At 43.4% G+C, this 20,089-nt stretch overlaps 1 protein-coding gene across 3 annotated transcripts in view; it reads right to left on the bottom strand.

Annotated features, from left to right (window-relative positions):
* Positions 1 to 20,089, bottom strand: part of RNF144B (ring finger protein 144B) — an 82,934-nt gene that overhangs the window by 40,171 nt on the left and 22,674 nt on the right. The window lies entirely within an intron of this gene.

The following is a 20,089-nucleotide window of genomic DNA, read 5'->3' as shown; positions in this document are numbered from 1 at the left end:
ATTTTTACCTCTCCCTCAAAGTTTGCTCAAAAGTAGAACTCTGACTCTCATGCTGATTTAGCCAAACAGAATCAAAATACAGCTGACACTTGAACAACATGGGTTTGAACTGTGTGGGTCCACTGACATGCACATTTTTTTTTTAAGATTTTTATTTATTTATTTGACAGAGAGAGAGATCACAAGTAGGCAGAGAGGCAGGCAGAGAGAGAGAGAGGAGGAAGCAGGCTCGCTGCTGAGCAGAGAGCCCGATGTGGGACTAGATCCCAGGACCCTGAGATCATGACCTGAGCTGAAGGCAGCGGCTTAACCCACTGAGCCACCCAGGAGCCATTTTTTTTTAATAAATACAGTGCTATAAGTATATTTTCTTTAATGATTTTCTTAACATTTTCTACAGCTTCCTTTATTGTAAGAATACAGTATGTAATACATATACAGAATATGTATTAATCAACTGTTTATGTTATCAATAAGGCTTCTGGTCAACAGTAGGCTATGAGTAGTTAAGTTTTGGCTAAGTTGGTTAAGTGTCTGCCTTCTGCTCAGGTCATGACTCTGGAGTACCAGGATGGAGCCCTGAGTTGGGTTCCCTGTCCAGCCGGGAGTCTGCTTCTCCCTTTCCCTCTGCTCCTCCCCCTGCTCATGCTCTCTCTTGTTCACTCACTCTCTCAAATAAATAAAATCTTTAAAAAAAAAAAAAGAAAGAAAGAAAGAAAGAAATCCCAGAAATGGACTCCTCAGTTTCTACTAATTCGTTCATAATTGGAGCTCTTTTCTGTATGCGTGATGAAAACAAGTCAAGAACACATGTTTGAGGACACCCCAAAAATACATAAGCCGGTCAATGAACTAACAACACTTATAAAGTTGAGATTCTTTACAATTGGGTTCAAACTCTTCAAATTTATGCATTTATGTATCAACCTGCTACATTAATAATATTGCTGTTGCACCAACATTTTATAAAAGCTTAACTATTAAATAAATTCTATGGTCAGAATACAGATACCATAATCGTGAACCTATTTCTTTGTTCTTTTTTTTAAGATTTTATTTATTTGAGAGAAGAGACACAGAGACAGCAAACATGAGGGGGAGTAGTACAGAGGGAGAAGCAGACTCCCCACTGAGCAGGGAGCTGGATGTGGGGCTCGATCCTGGGACCCTGAGATCCTGACCTGAGCTGAAGGCAGATGCTTAATGACTGAGCCACCCAGGTGCTCCCATCTTTATTTTTCCCTGTCTGAAAATAAAACCAATATCACAATGGCATTATTTCAGGAAACTAATCCTGTATTTAGCTGATCGAAATTACTGTTACAGTGGACTCCGGAAGCAATGACTAGAGCAACGCATTTAAACCAGATTTGTATTTCTTCACGTGCTTAACAATTCCCTTCTTCAACGAGTCCATTTTCCCCCTATGCCATTCATCACCATTCATCATCAAAAAATGAGAAAGTAACCCAAATACCCAAAAGAGAAGAACACATAAATAAATGATGCTCAATTCATACAATGGCTCGCTGAGGAATCATGAAAAATATTTTCAAATGATGTTTAAACACATGGGGAAAGTGCTCCTGGGTCCGTATGGAGAATAAAAGGTATCCGGGAACAGGGCTCCTCTCGCAGAACTCTTCCTACCGTCGACTGCACTCTGGGTGCTGTATTTTAGCTCTTATTTTCTCATTTGAGAGAAGGGTGAGCAATCCCTTGCTCCAGGAGTTTTGGCGCCAGACATGGTCTCCTGCGCTAAGAACGGGAAGCAGGAGAGAGCCACATCAGGAAATGTGGGGAAGAATTTCTGCCCACACGCAACACTCGAGAGGACCGACAGAGCTGGCACCCAGGAAGGAATGTCACACCCAGGGACAAATGAAAAAATGATGTGAAGGCTTGTCCACCCGGCTCTGTTCTGCAGACCTCTTGGCCCTCCGTCCGCCACATAGATGTCAATGTGACCACTTTGATCTCCCCAGCTGCCACTTGAAATTTAAGCAGAAAGACTCTAAAAATGTATGGTCTCCAGGTTCAAGGGGAAGGTATCCAGGAAAACAAAGTGAACCGAGCAACGAACATCTATCAGAATATCTGGGCTTCGGCCGTGGAGTCACGCTAGCAAGCGATGATGGGCAAGTGACTTAGACCGTGCCCCAGACCAGCTTCCCTTCACTGAAACACCAGAAATGATAACATCTGTTGGGGCGCCTGGGGGGCTCAGTGGGTTAGGCCTCTGCCTTCGGCTCAGGTCACGATCTCAAGGTCCTGGGATCAAGCCCCACATCGGGCTCTCTGCTGAGCGGGGAGCCTGCTTCCCCCCTTCTCTCCCTCTGCCTCTCTGCCTCCTTGTGATCTCTGTCAAATAAATAAAATCTTTTTAAAAAAATGATAATATCCATTATGGTTACCTCAAAGGATTCAAAACACACGCGCACACAAAACACAAACCTGATATTCTGTATACGGGAACCCTTTGAAAAAGTCACAGACTGCAGAATTATTTCTACTCTGCTTCGCGTGATCTTAGACTCTATCAAGAACTTCATGGGGGAAATGTTAATCCTCTGACCTCCTGGGATTATCCTTTCTCTACCCCCTTCTGAGAACCAGTGAAGCTGCTGTGGCCAGAAGCATCATAAACAGGACAGATACTTGCAACAGAAGAGCACACATGCCTCCATTCAAGCCTCCCTTTAGAACGATTTGCATCTCTAGAAAAAGCTTAGGGTCAAACAGAAACCAAAAAGAAAGACTGTGTGAGTCTTTACAGAAGACTAGAAAAAAAAATTATTTCAACTTCTTTTGCAAACTTGTAAAGTTGAAATCTAAGCTTTCCCAAGAGTTTATCATAGATGTTCAGACTTTATTTATTTGTCAGAGAGAGAGAGAGAGAGAGAACAGGAGCAGGGGGAGCGGCAGGCAGGAGAAGCAGGCTTCCCACTAAGCAAGGAGCCTGATGGGGGACTCAATCCCAGGACCCTGGAATCAGGACCTGAGGCAGAGTCAGCCACTTAACCACTGAGCCACACAGGGGCCTCTGCTCTCTTTGTTTTTGTTGTTTTCGTTGTTTTTTTTTTTTAAGATTTTATTTATTTATTTGACAGAGAGATCACAAGTAGGCAGAGAGACAGGCTGGGGCAGGGACGGGGAAGCAGGCTCCCCACTGAGCAGAGAGCCCAATGCGGGGCTCGATCCCAGGGCCCTGAGATCACAACCTGAGCTGAAGGCAGACGCTTAACCCACTGAGCCACCCAGGCACCTCTCGCCCTGCATTTTCTATCTCTGTGAATAGGACATTTCCATCCATCCGGCTGCACAACCCAGAAATGTATGGATCATCTAGGAGACCACTTTCTCTTACCCTGTACCCAGTAAGTATTTTCTGGGTAGTCTTCCCCTGGCTGTCTAACCAAGCCCTCAATACTGATCAGAGCCTTTGAATCCACCTCCCCCCACATACCAGCTTCCCCACATCCCCAGTCTTCCCCATCTCAGTAAATGGAACCAATTACCCAGTTACTCGGCCAAAACAAAAACAAAGACATCCTTGATTCCTCTTTTCCTCAAACTCTACAACCAAAACATGTCCCCACACTCAACGTTTCTCATCACTCCCACTGCAAACTCAAGTCCCCGTGACCCTTTCCGGAGACCTCGGCAATAGCTTTCTCGATGGTCTCTACTCTATCCAGTAGTCAAGGCACTCTTCATACATCTCTGTAAAATACAAATCCCATTTTATTCTCCTGCCCCAAACCCTCCAATGAATGCGCCTCGCACTCCTTATCACGGCTCGCAAGGCCCTACTTGTCCTGACTCCTGGCTGCTGCTCTGAGCTCCTTTCTACCACACTCCCCCTCTACTCCGGGGCTATGAACCTGCTCGCTGTCTCCTCTACGTATCACGCTTGCTCCTGAATAAGGCCTTCTTTCTTGGTTGGTGCCCTTTCCTCCCCCGGGAATGTCCTTCCTCCCAGAAGGCTCGATCTCACGTCATTGAGGGCCCTCCTCAGCGTCACGTCTGCAGACAGGCCTTCACCGGCTAAAAAGCACAACGGTCCCTCCCCTATCAGGCCTCCTTACCCTGCTTTGTATTTCTTCATAGCACTTTCTATTACCTAATGTTATTTACTTGTGTATTATCTTGTTGCCCCACTAGAAATTCAGCTATTAGTACGTGGTCTTATTCTCTGACGGACTCCAGAAAAACATGTAGAAGGTACTGCAAAACACATTACTGGGTGACTGACTTAATAAATGCAAAGTCCTATCCATCCCATGTCCTAAGTACTGGTTCGGTCCATTCGCTTCTATCTGCCTCCTCTGCCCACCCTTAGACCCCTTTCCATTACCTCTTACCGGGGCTTCTGCCTTGGTCCATTCACTAATCTTGCTGTATCTGTTTTTGCCTCTAATTAATTGTCCACACTGCTGGCAGAAGGAACTTGAATAAAATCTAAATCTGATTGATCTCTTCTGCCATCCGCTTAAAACCCTTCCAAGACCGTAAACACTCGTTACGTCTCCTTTATACACTTATTACAACTAGGACTTAAAAATTGGGTGGAGAGAGGGGCACCTGGGTCGTTCAGTTGTTTAAGCATCTGACTCTTAATTTCAGCTCAGGTCATGATCTCAGGGTCTCGGGGATCAAGCGAGCTTCATGTTGGGTTCCATGGTGGATGTAGAGCCTGTTTAAGGTTCTCTCTCTTTGGGGAGCCTGGGTGGCTCAGTCGTTAAGCATCTGCCTTCGGCTCAGGTTGTGATCCCAGGATCCTGGGATCAAGCCCCACATAAGGGTCCCCGCTCAACGGGGAGTCTGCTTCTCCCTCTCTGATTCCCCCTGCTTATGTTCCCTTTCTCTCTCTCTCTCTCTCTGTCAAATAAGTAAATAAAATCCTTAAAAAACAATTAAAAAAAAAAGATTCTCTCTTTCCCTCTGCCCCTCCCCAGATCTTAAGGGTGCACGTGCACTCTTGCTATCTTGCTATAAAATTAGGTGTATATAATTATGTAACCCCCACCAAAGTATCACTCTCTACACTCAGTCCACCTGTCGACATTACCAGAAATTTCAACCTTTAGATTTCTTTGATTAAAACCTTGTCTCTAGAATAATCTGTCACCATTCGCCAATAATTAGGACAGAAGGACAGTCAGAGGAGGAAGTAGCTTCCTGGCAGAGAGCCGAGCCTTGAAGAAAAGGACAGGAGACAGGTATGCTTCTATGGACAAGAAACACTGGAAACCGCCAGCTTTATTTTTGTTCTTCAACATTTCCTTAGCGATTCGGGGTCTCTTCTGATTACATACAAATTTTAGGATTATTTGCTCCAGCTCTTTGAAGAATGCCGGTGGAATTTTGATTGGGATGGCATTAAAAGTATAGATTGCTCTAGGCAGTATAGACATTTTAACAATGTTTATTCTTCCGATCCAAGAGCATGGAATGGTCTTCCATCTATTTGCGTCTTCTTCAATTTCTTTCATGAGTGTTCTGTAGTTCCTCGAGTACAGATCCTTTACCTCTTTGGTTAGGATTACAAAGCTGTGATCACCAAGACAGTATGGTACTGGCATAAAAACAGACACATAGACCAGTGGAACAGAGTAGAGAGCCCAGATATGGACCCTCAACTCTATGGTCAATTAATCTTCGACAAAACAGGAAAAAATATACAGTGGAAAAAAGACAGTCCCTTCAATAAATGGTGCAGGGAAAACTGGACAGCTATATGTAGAAGAATGAAACTCGACCATTCTCTTACACCGTACACAAAGATCAACTCAAAATGGATAAAAGACCTCAACGTGAGACAGGAATCCATCAGAATCCTAGAGGAGAACATAGGCAGTAATCTCTTCGATATCAGCCACAGCAACTTCTTTCAAGATATGTCTCCAAAGGCAAAGGAAACAAAAGCGAAAATAAACTTTTGGGACTTCATCAAAATCAAAAGCTTCTGCACAGCAAAGGAAACAGTCAAAAAAACAAAGAGGCAACCCACGGAATGGGAGAAGATATTTGCAAATGACAGTACAGACAAAAGGTTGATATCCAGGATCTATAATGAACTCCTCAAACTCAACACACACGAAACAGGCAAACATATCAAAAAATGGGCAGAAGATATGAACAGACACTTCTCCAATCAAGACATACAAATGGCTATTAGACACATGAAAAAATGCTCACCATCATTAGCCCTCAGGGAGATTCAAATTAAAACCACATTGAGATATCACCTTACACCAGTTAGAATGGCCAAAATTAACAAAACAGGAAACAACATGTGTTGGAGGGGATGTGGAGAAAGGGGAACCCTCTTCCACTGTTGGTGGGAATGCAAGTTGGTGCAGCCTCTTTGGAGAACAGTGTGGAGATTCCTCAGGAAATTAAAAATAGAGCTTCCCTATGACCCTGCAATTGCACTCCTAGGTATTTACCGCAAGGATACAGATGTCGTGAAAAGAAGGGCCATCTGTACCCCAATGTTTATAGCAGCAATGGCCACAGTCGCCAAACTATGGAAAGAACCAAGATGCCCTTCAACGGATGAATGGATAAGGAAGATGTGGTCCATATACGTTATGGAGTATTATGCCTCCATCAGAAAGGACGAATACCCAACTTTTGTAGCAACATGGACGGGACTGGAAGAGATTATGCTGAGTGAAATAAGTCAAGCAGAGAGAATCAATTATCATATGGTTTCACTTATTTGTGGAGCATAACAAATAGCATGGAGGACAAGGGGTGTTAGAGAGAGGGAGTCGGGGTAAATTGGAAGGGGAGGTGAACCACAAGAGGCTATGGACTCTGAAAAACAATCTGAGGGGTTGGAAGTGGCAGGGGGGTGGGAGGTTGGGGTACCAGGTGGTGGGTATTAAAGAGGGCATGGTGGGACGCCTGGGTGGCTCAGTTGGTTGGACGACTGCCTTCGGCTCAGGGCGTGATCCTGGAGTCCCGGGATCGAGTCCCACATCAGGCTCCCAGCTCCATGGGGAGTCTGCTTCGCTCTCTGACCTTCTCCCCTCTCATGCTCTCTCTCACTGTCTCTCTCTCTCAAATAAATAAATAAAATCTTAAAAAAAAAAAAAAAAGGAGGGCACGGATTGCATGGAGCACTGGGTGTGGTGAAAAAATAATGAATACTGTTTTTCTGAAAATAAATAAATTGGAAAAAAAAAAAGAAACACTGGAAACTACGGGACACTAATGGAAAAGACTGCCATGATATTATGATTTGTAATAAGTAATACAAATACATTCTTATTTCCAGCACAGAGCATCTAAAACCCTTGGAATTTCCTATGTGATGGTAAAGATAAAAAGTATCTTTTGTTATGCTAAGGAGGAGACTTTGGGAATCCTCCTAGGTCGGTGGGGGTGGGGGGTGTTGGCTGCCAGAAGTACCAACTCTGGGCATGGAGAGCTGGAACTTTTAGTCCTACCCACTGACCTCCAGGGAGCAGAGAGAGAGAGCCTGGAGGTTACATCAGGGGCCACTAGTGACTGACTCACTCATGCCTATGGAATGAAACCTCCATAAAAACCCAAAAGTCTGAGTTCAGAGTGCTTACTGGTTGGTGAACACATAGAGATTTGGTAAGAGTGTTATGCTTTGGAGGACTTGGAAGATCCATGCTCTTTTCCCACACCTTGTCCTATGCATGTCTTCCCTCTGGCTGTTCCTGAGCAGCATTTTATAATAAACCAACAATCTAGTAAGTAAAGTGCTTCTCTGAGTTCTCAGAGCTGCTCTAGCACGGTAACCGAAGCCAAGGAGGAGGTCATGGGAACGTATGATTTACAGCTCGCTGATCAAAGTGCAGTCAACAACCTGGGCTCGTGACTGGCATGCAATGTTGGAAGACTTCTTTGATCCAGACTTGTTTGGATAAATGTCTATTCCAATCCTTTGCCCATTTTTAATTGAGTTATTTGTGTTTTTATTATTGAGTTATAGGACTTTTTTGTACATGCTGCAGGTGTCCTGTAACAGACATTATTTGCAAATATTTTATCCCATTCTTTGAGTTTTTTCACTTTCCTGAGGAGGTCCATTGTAAAGGTTTTTAATTTTGATGAGGTCTAATTTCTTTTCTTCTGTTCCTGCTTTGCCGAATCCAAGATCATTAAATTTTTTTCTATTTCCCATATTTTCTTCAAAGAGACAGGCAGAAGCCTTTTGAGTTAATGTTCGTCCACGGTATGAGGAAACAGTCCAACTTCATTCTTTTGCAAATGGTATCCAGTGGTCCTAGCACTATTTATCGAAAAATTATTCTTTTTCCCTTTGAACTGCCTTGGCACCCTTGATGGAAATCAACTGACAATGAACATGAGAATTTATTTCTGGAACTGTCAATTCTATTCCCTCGAGCTAACTATCTATCCTTTTGACAGTGTGACATAGTTTTATTATAGCATTATAGGAAGTTTGAGGACCAGAAGTCAGTTCTCCAACTTTATTCTTCTTTTATAAGATAGTTTGGGCTATCTGATTTCCCTCAATTTCCCATATGAATTTTAGGATAAGCTTGTCAATTTGCGCCAAGAAGATATTTGGGATGTTGATAGGATTTATATCTGTAGATCCATTTTACAGCCATCTTACAGTATAGGCATACCCTGTGCTTTGTACTTACAGAGAGTACGTTTTTACAAACAGAAGGCTTGTGGCAACCTGACATCCAGCCGGTCTATCGGCACCAAGTTTCCAAAAGCATTTGCTCACTTCATGTCTCTGTGTCATACCTTGGTAATTCTCACCATATTTCAAATCTTTTCATTATATGTTATATGTGCTACAGTGCTCTGTCGATAATTGTGACTCATGGAAAGCTCAGAGGATGGTTAGCATCCTTTACCAATAAAAAATTTGTAACAGTGTGCATATTTTTTGGGACATTATGCTACTGCACACCTAAAAGACTATAGTATAAGAATACAGTGTAAACAGGGGTGCCTGGGGGGCTCAGTGTGTTAAAGCCTCGGCCTTCAGCTCAGCTTACGGTCCCAGGGTCCTGGAATCAAGCCCCACATCAGGCTCCCTGCTCAGTGGGAAGCCTGCTTCCTGCCACCACACCCCACCTGCCTCTCTGCCTACTTGTGATCTCTGTCCATCAAATAAATAAATAAAATCTTTAAAAAGAAAAAAAAGGGTATAGTGTAAACGTAACTTTTATATGCACTGTGGGGGGGGCGCCTGGGTGGCTCAGTGGGTTAAGCTGCTGCCTTTGGCTCAGGTCATGATCTCAGGATCCTGGGATCGAGTCCCGCATCGGGCTCTCTGCTCGGCAGGGAGCCTGCTTCCTCCTCTCTCTCTGCCTGCCTCTCTGCATACTTGTAATCTCTCTCTGTCAAATAAATATATGCACTGGGAAATGAGAGAACTCATTTGGCTTGCTTTATTTTGGTATTTACTTTATTGAGTTAAGTCTGGAACCGAATCCCCAATATCTCCTCAGTGTGCCTATATTGATCCATGAATATCGAGTGTCTTTCTATTTAGTCTTCTTGAATTTCTTTCAACAATGTTCTGTAGTTTTCAGAGTATAAGTTTTGTGCTTCTTTTGTTAAATTCATTCCTGAATATATTATTCATTTTGAAATTATTGCTAATAATTGTTGTTTTAATGTACCATTATCGTATTTTCCTTTGCTGGTGTATAGAAGTACAATTAACTTCTGTATACTGATGTTGCAGTCCTGTTAAGTGTTTTTAAACTCTGTGATTCCAGAGGTGCCCGGGTGGCTCAGTGGGTCAAAGCCTCTGCCTTGGGCTTAGGTCATGATCCCAGGATTCTAGGATCAAGCCCCACATTGGGCTCTCTGCTTGGCAGGGAGCCTGCTTCCTCCTCTCTCTCTCTCTGCCTGCCTCTCTGCCTACTTGTGATCTCTGTCTGCCAGATAAATAAATAAAATCTTTTAAAAAAATAAAAAATAAATTAAATTTTAAAAAAAAGACTCTGTGATTCCAGTCTGCAACGAAGTTCAAGAACTTCTAGTTCAATACAATCCATGCCCTCAAGTCTCATCAAGGAAGATCCATCCACCATCACTGCCCTAAGTTATTCTGTAATACTCAGAAGCTAAATGCATGCATTTAGCTAGTTGCAGAAGAAACTGTAAAGGAAGCCTAAGAAGGAAGTTTTATACGTAAAAGTGAAAGCTCTGATTGAGATCTTTTAAATACTTAACCCCAAAGAGTGCTGCTACTGTTTTTAGAAGAGGGAACTAAGATTCGCCTTGTAAGTTTGAGAACAGTTATTCTATACGGGAGATTAAATCTGGCCCCCAATCGAAAGCACCTCCAGTTCCCACCAAGCAAGAGTGATCAAATGCTTCTACCTTTGTCTCAGGTGATCATGAAACACCTACATGAAGAGACTCAGTGACGTATGTAACAGCTCTGAAGAGAAACCCACTGGAAATTCTGCAGAGGGATCCAGTCCTCACCGCAAAGGGAATCAGTTGGGCTGGACTGGGAACACCTTTCAATCAGAGCAGGGAGCAGGCAGCAGCCTTGAGCTTGGGAAGGATCTGCTTTCAACACCCGTAATTCAAGAACCCTCCCACTGACCTTTCAGAGGCTCTCCCTTTTATCCCAGCAGGGCTGCCTTTCTTAACAGAGGGGCCCCAGTTCTCAGGCTAGTTCCAAAGAGAACCTTGTGTGCCACGTGCTTACAACACAGTATACCCAGAAAAGCAACCGATGGTTCCAAGAGAAAGAAAATAAGGCTTGCCAAGTTGACATCCTTCCATTTCCTCCAAAGAAACATTAGACCTCAGAACTGCCAGCCCTCAGCTGGCCCCAAGGCCCTCACCAACAGGCCCAGGACAGGCAGTGAGAATAAGCACAGCCCAGATTAAGCATCAGGAGATTCTGCTGAACTCATTTATCGCTTTCTTCAACCACATTCTGTGCACCTAAAGAGTCCCTATTTGAACTCTTAGGCAGCCTTTCTGACTCTCCCGGAATGCACAGAAGGAAACAAACCCCAAAGTAACAAAGCCCTTCAGCCACAATGTAGGGCTATGCAAGGTAGCTGCATAAAATGTAACTGATCAACCCATCCAAGTAAACACAGTGAGGAGTGCAGTCCATTCATTCCATGAGAGAAGGCACAGGGAGTATCCACACATTTTAACCATACAAAGGACAGACGCATGAGGAGGCAAGCACACTAAACGTTTAATGTTGGAATCCAGGAAGGGGGAGGTATATAGATACTCATTGCTAAAGTTCTCTCACCTTTGTTGTATGTTTGAACAGTTCCCTCACAAACCGTTGTACAAATTCTTAAGCTAAAAAGAAAAAAATTTACACCATTCACTAGATCTCAGATTTTATTGTTCCTTAAAGCAAGAATCATCTATGTTAAATGAAAAAAAAAAGAATCATCTATGTTGTATTTTATTTAATACCCCAATATTTGTATTGAATTTAAGCCAGAAATTTAATAAATTCAAGTGAAATAAAATCTTCTTAGTGAAAATTAATGACAGCAGCATTAGTGATTATCTAAATTTTTGAAAATTTTCAAGAATATTTACATTGTATAAATGAGACAAGCTAACTCATCATCAATTAATTTTTTTTTTTTTACAGGATATAACCTACGAAGCCAGCATGCAAAATAGGTCACATCAATGACCCAGAAGTTAAACAATAGTGATGCTGTTAGTTTCTTCAAGAGGATATTTTTTCTCTACATAGACTACTAGTTAGGAAGTATAGCACAGACATAAGCCTTCAGCCTGGAGCACCTGGGTGGCTCAGTCGGTTAAGGGTCTGCCTTCAGCTCAGGGTCATGGCATTAATGCTCCCTGCTCAGCAAGGAGTCTGCCTCTCCCTCTGCCCCTCCCCTTGCTCGTGCTCACTCTCTCTCTCAAATAAATAAATAAAATCTTAAAAAAAAAAAAAAAAGACATAAGCCTTAAGCAAACTTCCTCCTTGGCTACATTTACAAAAGAGAATTTATTAGATTTAAAAAATGTGAATCTGAAAAAGCTGGACTAACAGTGACTTGGTTAAATGTGAGCCATCTTGTAATATTCAAAATTGATTTATATGATTTTATTCAACAAGTCCACAGCAAATCAGAATATCTTTCTACTTATAACAGAGATGGTAACAAACTTGCCACTACCCCTCATCTCCTAATTTTCCCCCAAAACTTTGTTCTGCAAAAATGGGAATGTTTTTGACATTCCTAAAAAGCCAATTTCTAGAAATCAGGGAGTTTATATCAGTGGTGCTTAGTTTCACTTTAATTGCCCTCATCTGAGTCAGTCTTCCTTTTCTTTCTCTTAACAGACCACAGGCTTGCATATCCAAGACTGCTCTTGGTCCTGTTAAAATCCAACCTAGTTACTGTCCTTGAATGGCCACTTTCCAAATTTTTCTTTAAGTTTTATTTATTTATTTGAGAGAGAGAGAGTGAGGGCTAGGGGAGGGGTAGGGGAAGAGGGTCTTCAAGCAGACTCCTCCCTGAGTGCAGAGCCTGACACGGAGTTCGATCTCCGGACCCTGCGATCATGACCTGAGCTGAAACCAAGAGCCACCCAGGTGCTCCCAAATATTCTGAGTTAGTGCCATATTCTAGCAAATTCGACTATTAAGGCAAAGATCATAAGTCAAAGCCATAAGACCAGTTGTTTCAGAAATGTGTCAGTGGTCACAAAAGAGACAGAGGGGGCCTGTGTATTCGAAAGCACGTGATAGGGAGCAATTCATAAGTGCTTCGGCTAAAGACTGCTCTGCAAGGACCCTAGACCAGGGAAGCCCCTGCCCCTGGGATGGGCTGAAACTCACATCAGTGGGCTCCACCCCCAGCACTTCTGATCTAGTAGCAGGGGCTCCAGACTGCGTCACACGTTCACAGCGGCTGTTTGGAGAACGACACTCGCAGAACCACTGGTCTGCAACAAATTCCCTACACGAGAGGCCGGGGAAAGGCGGTCGATGAGGACAAGAATATCTGCCAAACTCCAGTGGTCGATGTGATGCGCTCTCATTTTCTCTTCACAGCCACTCGGAGACGGGTGCTGTCATCCTCATTTCACACTCAAGCATGAGAAAATACTGGGATCTTTACAATTTGAAAACACTACTTTTTTTCCTTCAGAAGGTTCTCAATGCCGTAAACTTTAAAGGTCTTCCAAGCCTAGACACCATTCTATATGAAGACAATGTGTATATACATACTACCTAGGAAAAGCAGATATGATAACTACAAGTGTTTATTTGTTTGTTTTTCCCCATTGCAGTAAGTAAAGGTCTCTGTGCTTTGGAATCCCCAATGATTCATCACCCTCAGCACTCAGGAATCACTCTGAAACAAGTCTTCTTGTGAAGTAACTTCCACAAATGTGATGTGCTTTGGGCATGGAACAACATCAGTCTTTGAACCTGGAGGTCAGGCCCTGAGCACTGACCTTAGTTTCAACATCTGGATCTACACACTAAGTGTGCTGAGAACTTCCAAGTGTGCCAACCAGACACCTTGAACCTTTCAGCCCTTGGTGTCCTCATATAATGTGCCTGAACTCACACCGTGGAAAGTTCACAGCACGCCGCTCAATCCCTTTGGTCTAGGGCTCCGGCCACAAGGGTGTTCAAATTCTATACACTCTGGTCTCTGCAAAATTTTTTGGATTTTTTGGGGGGGCACCTGGGTGGCTCAGTCGGTTAAGCCTCTGCCTTCGGCTCAAGTCATGATCTAAGGTCCTGGGATGGAGCCTCACATTGGGCTCTCTGCCCCGCGGTGAGTCTGCTTCTCCCTCTCCAGCTCCCCCTGCCTGTGTTCCCTCTCTTGCTGTGTCTCTCTCCGTCAACTAAATAAACAAAATCTTAAAAAAAAAAAAAAAAAAACTTTTTGGATTTTTTTTAATCCATTGGTCTTTACATTTTCTTTGTTCTGACTAAGCTTTTATATACATGAAAACCAGTTGTCAGTTTTGCATTACATAGGCTCTTGCCAAACTTTAGAAACTACAGGTAGAATTGTGAAAACCTGATTATGGGGCTCATTCATTGTCCACACTAACAAATAAAACTAAGGGAGCACATACTACGTCCCGGACAGTATATTATATATTTCCACAAACATTGCTCTCAACATCCAAACAACCCTATGATTCAGGAATTAAGACAATGGATCTTCCGCAAGTAACTTAATTCTGTACTGGTTTCTTTTTCTTTTTTTTGAGAGCGAGAGCGTGCATGAGAGCTGGGGTGGGGAGAAGGGAGAGGCAGAGGGAGAAGGAGAGAAAGAATCTTATGCAGGCTCCATACTCAGCATGGAGCCCAACAAGGGGGTCAGTCCCACAACCCTGAGATCATGACCTGAGCAAAAACCAAGAGTCAGATGCTTAACCCACTGCGCCATTTAGGCGCCCCTGCACTGGTCTCTTAAGGTGCAAACTGGAGGCTAGGAGTGAAAAGAGGGGAGAAAATTGTACTCTTGCATTTTACATATGACATGGCAGGTACTTAAAGGCCTTGCTTGTCCTTTCTTGACTTTTGTTAGTAGATGAATAAACTGAGGGTCAAAGACATTGAATAAAAACCTTCCACTCTATATCCATGTGGCTAATAACTCCCAAAGGCTTAACCGAAAGAGTCAAACCCAAAGGACCTCCCTGCTGGGGGTGGAAAAAGCTCCAAAACCGCTGAGGGTTTTGGTTAACACAGAGCTTATGTATTTCTGTGGAAATGAGGCACTGACTGGGTCTAGCCTGATCCCAAGAGGTGCCACGCCTCTCTAAACTCGCTAACTAACCAACCCCTGATGCACTTAAACAGTCAGAAAACGGAGCTTAAGAGTTCACCTTATTTTCTAGTTTGCAACCTCTTTGTCTTCAATGTGTCCACTTTTTTTTTAAATTTATACTTTTTGGCATTTTACTTTTTTTTATTAACATATAATGTATTATTAGCCCCAGAGGTACAGGTCTGTGAATCATCAGGCTTACACACTTCATAGCTCTCACCATAGCACATACCTTCCCTAATGTCCATAACCCAATGTGTCTACATTTTTATAAGTTCCTTTTCCTACACAGTAACTTCTAAATAGGGTACATAAACCTTTTTGTGTGATAATGCATCTCTTCCCAACATTAGGACCAACCATATACACACAGTATGTTTTCATTCATTCCTGTCTCCAAAATACAGTATGCTTCTCTGGATAGGACCCATTTTTCTAACTTGACAGTGCTGTGGATACCAGGGTATTAAATTCAGCTGAAATTGTGCTAACACTGAACACACTGTATTTTTTAAAGACAGACTCATGAGAGGAGTTTGTCTTGCTACAATTTGCTTCCTCTCGGAAAGAGGAAATGTTGATTAAACAAAAAGATATGTTCTTTCCACATCTCAGATTAGAGAACATAAAAAATTTGAAAATGTCCAGAGAGTCAAAGAAGGGGGCTTTTTCCTACACATTTGGTGGGGGCTCTTGGCACAACAGTTTGGGGGGCAGGGCAATTCGGCAACAAATCAATATAGAATGCACATACCTTCTTATTAGGCAATTCCACTGCTAGAAATTTTTCTTAAATAGATACAGTTTCACATTTATACAAGTACACAAATTTTTCATTTATAATAGCAAACACCTAAAAAGGAAGGTTTGTCTACATACTCTTACACAGAAGCGTGTACATAATACCCTAAGTAAAATTTGTAAAAGTCAAGTTAAAGAAAAATACCTATAAAGATCCCATTTGTCTATTAAATGATGTGTATGAATATATACCCAACCCTGTGTTCACATTTTGCAACAGAGGAGGAGTCTGGAAGGCGAACTAATCATACAGTTGATACCTTAGAAGCTTTTTTGTTTTTGTTTTGTTTTAAAACCAGCATGAGGATACCTGACATGTTTTTAAACATGTCTGTTTAAAAACAGACATGAGGCTCTGTCGTTAAGCGACTGCCTTTGGCTCAGGTCATGATCCCAGGGTCCTGGGATCGAGTCCCACTTTGGGCTCCTTACTCAGCAGGGAGCCCACTTCTCCCTCTGCCTGCCTCTCCCCCTGCCTGTGCTCTCTCTCTGACAAATAAATAAATACGATCTTTAAAAATAAATAAAGAAAAGAAAACCAGCATGACAGCACCTGGGCGGCTCAGCTGGTTAAGTGTCTAACTCTTGATTTCTGCTCATGTCACAACGGCAAGATCGTGAGGTTGAGCCCCACACCAGGCTCCACACCAGGCACGGAACCTGCTTAGGATCCTTTCTCTCCCTCTCCCTCCCCTTCTGCTCCTCCCCTGCTCTCTCTCCCAATCAATCAATAAATGAATGAATGAATGAACAAATGGATGAATGAATAAATAAATAAATACCCAGCACATATGACTGGGTTATTATTAAGAATATAAACTAGTCTTTAACTTTAAAAAGGAGAGAGCAAGGAAAAATGGGGTTAAAAAGAAAGAAAATAAGCACTAAAGTTTCACTCTATTTCTAATTGCATTCTCCTCCCGCCCCCCCGCCCCCCCGCCATCCAGGTACATGAAATCAGTGACTCAAACTTTGGCATTGTGGCTGAAACCAAAGCCTGAGACGGATAGCACTGCACTCTGGGTTAGCAGCGGAAGAGAAGAGAGCAATCGGCCCTATGCCCTCACCTTTTGCCTCGTCCCTTGAGGCCTTGGTTTGCCTACTGACTTCCCATTTCTACAGAAAAACACAGAGGAACTAAAAAGCCTGCACAGCCCACCAGAAAGGACTGCAGACTTCACTGAAGCATGAGCGCAAGCACAGGCGCTAATGGCAGTGGCTCTCAGGTTCCGGCACTGTGGCTGCCCCCGACCTCAGCATTTTAGGAAATGGCCATCAGGTGAATGACTGGCTTGGGACAGAGCGCTGAGTGGGCCTCAAAACATGAGCACACAGACTCCAACATCTGTGAGGCAAGTAAACGAGGAACTACTGTGTGATCTATGTCATGATCTTGAAAGAAGGGATAGGTTTTTTGTTTTTTTTTTTTAAAGATTTTATTTATTTGATAGACAGGAATTACAAGCAGGAGAGAGGCAGAGAGAGAGAGAGGAAGGGAAGGCAGGCTCCCCGCTGAGCAGAGAGCCTGATGTGGGGCTCCATCCCAGGACTTTGAGATCATGACCTGAGCCGAAGGCAGAGGCTTTAACCCACTGAGCCACCCAGGTGCCCAAGAAGGGATATGTTTTAATGAGCCATCCGGGTCATCACTTTATGGATGGAATGAGTTCAAGAATTCAAATACTGCCTGAGGCTGAATCAGGTTGATGAATGCTGGCAACCGTCCTTGGGCAAGTGGGATCATTAGTGATGGCTTTCTTCTAGGGCTTCTGCCCACAGTGAACTTCCAGTCAAGGATGAAATGGTTGGAGGTCAGATTGCTGGAGTGGAAGGCAATACAGATACTTGCTTGGTTTTGTTTTGTTTAAGATTTATTTATTGGAGGAAAAAGTATGCACAAGCAACAGGGGAGGGACAGAAGGAGAGGGAGAAGCAGGCACTCTGCTGAGCAGGGAGCCTAATAGTGGGCTCCATCCCAGGACCCTGGGATCATGACCGGAGCCAAAGGCAGACGCTTAACCAACTGAGCCACCTAGGTGCCCCAAAATATAGATATTTGTGCAAAATCTATATGATTTGATTTTAATGCTGAATGCTTTCAGAGCAGAATTGATCATTTTACACTAGGGTAGTCAATGCCACGAGGGTAAGAACCATGTTTGAGTTTTTTACCAGTAAATCCCCTCAAACTAGTATTCTGCTTGTCAAAGGGCTTGTTGACTTGCAATTGTCCTGATCAGGCAATGAGACTTCATTAGGAACTGAGCCAGTGGTGTATTAAAGGAAGAAAAGAGGAAGATGCCAGAAAGAAGGAAAGACATGAGAGTGTTAGATGTGTCACGTGAGAGGCAGCAGAAGGAGATCTGGACAGACACTGTGCAACAGGACTTCAGCGTCAGCCCTGAGGAATAGGATTCAAGTAGGGGCACATGAGAGAATGACAAGAGTGGCATTTTGACAGCAACATTTTAAGAAATCGGACGTTAACATACAAAATGCACAGGAAAGAGAAATTGGGACATGAAAATACTTTTCATACTCCAGACCTCAAAATGGCAGTCTGCTATAATAAATACCACATACGTGGATGAGGAGAGTGTCCTCCAAGCTCTCATCAGCCCCCCGTATTTGCTCCCTTCCAGACCATTCTCCACTCTGTGCCAGAGCCATTCTCCCTACCCCATTCCCACAAAGCCTTTTGGTGGCTCCATAATGGTCTTTAACAAGTTACACAAGCCCCTTCCCAGGCTCCCTCTCCAACCTCATGCTCAAGCACCCCATACCTCTCACAATCTGTCCCAGGGATGTCTCTCAGTTCAGTTCCTTGGTACGCCACTCTGCCTCGGCTCTGTGCCTTAACCTGTGCCTGTTCCTCCTCCCTGTGGCTCTCTTCCTGTCCACAGGCTCACCAGCACCTCCATCAAACAACCTAGTCCTCTCCTGGTCTCAGCCACCCAGGAAACCTTCCCTGACCTCCCCAACGCTAGTTTGGGTGGCTTCCCTCCTGCTCCCACGGCACCCTGTACGTCCCTTATCAGAGGGTCCACCTCCCACCGGAGTGAACTGGTTATGCCTATCCACACAGCACCACGGCTGGTACGTGGCCGTATCAAACGGAAGAGCAGTCAGGATTAAACTGAGAACAGACTGGGATGCCTGGGTGGCTCCGTTGGTTAGGTGTCTGCCTTCTGCTCAGGTCATGATCTCCAGGTACTGGGATGGAGTTCCACATCGGACTCCCTGCTCAGCGGGGAGTCTGCTTCTCCCTCTGCCCATCACCCAGCTTATGTGTGTTCTCTCTCCCTCTCAAATAAATAAATAAAATCTTTAAAAAAATAAATTTTTTTAAAAGACGAAAACAAACTTATAGGAAATTGGAATAAAGATACAACTACAAGGAAAGCTCTGGTGACTCACTGGCTGGAAGGGAAAGTTCTCTCACTCTACTCCGACCTTTGCCTGCTTTCTGGTCCCAGTCTGAATGTTTGGCCAGACTATCATATTCTGATAGGTGGTTTGAAAAATTAAATTTGGCAAGGTATGCTGTGGGGGGGGGGGATAGTCTCCACAACACACCAACACAGATTGCCAACGTACCATCTTTTTATAACCTTTGTGAAAAAGAAATTAAATCCTCTTCCATATTCCAGGACTGCCCCCCTTCCCATATGCTTTCTGAAGAGAATATAGAAACGCCCGAAGTACTTGTTCAACCCATGATCAAAGTCAAGAATGTTGTGCAAATAAAGCTCATTCCAAAAGCTTGTGTCAACGAAAGGGGTGGAGAGGTGGGGGGTGAAGTCTGATTTATTAATATCCTCACAATGGACAGAGCACTGTGGGAAAATATTTAATGAGTAATCTTGTCCTAACAGAAAGATAAAGTGTCATTCAAATAATATAGAGCTAAGTGAGTAGAATAAAAATTAAATTTCAATCAGTTTTGTTCTGGACAACAGACCAGCACTAATTGGTAGACTTTACATGGAAACAGGTTTCAAATGGATATAGAAGAAAAGACAGCTTAGAATTTTAAATTCTGCAGAAGTGCCTGGGTGGCTGGATCCGTGAAACATCCTACTCTTGATTTTGGCTCAGGTCATGATGTCAGGGTCACGGGATCAAGCACCAAGGCCGGCTCCCTGCTCATGGGGAGTTTGGTGGAGACTGTCTCTTTCCCTCTCCCTCTGTCCCCACCCTCGACTCCTGTGCACACTTTCTCAAATGAATAAATACATCTAAAAAAGCAAAATTTAAAATTCTATAATTGAACAGCCAGTGTCATGGTAGGGCCCATTCCTGGAGGTTTTCAGGTGAAATCTCAATGATCACACTAAAATTAGTAGAGACCTATGTCTCTACTACACTTGCGGCATTCCAGGCACTGGATTAAATGCTTTATCCAGATTACCTATCGCAATCTTCTCTATAACCTTAGATGACTTATTATTATCCCTACATTCTATAAAAGAAAATGAAGCTGGGGTGTCTGGGTGGCT

Source organism: Neovison vison, chromosome 1, assembly GCF_020171115.1.
Source record: "Neovison vison isolate M4711 chromosome 1, ASM_NN_V1, whole genome shotgun sequence".
Classification (NCBI taxonomy): domain Eukaryota; kingdom Metazoa; phylum Chordata; class Mammalia; order Carnivora; family Mustelidae; genus Neogale; species Neogale vison.
Note: the sequence above shows the minus strand (reverse complement) of the source record. Positions and strands in the feature narration are given on the sequence as shown.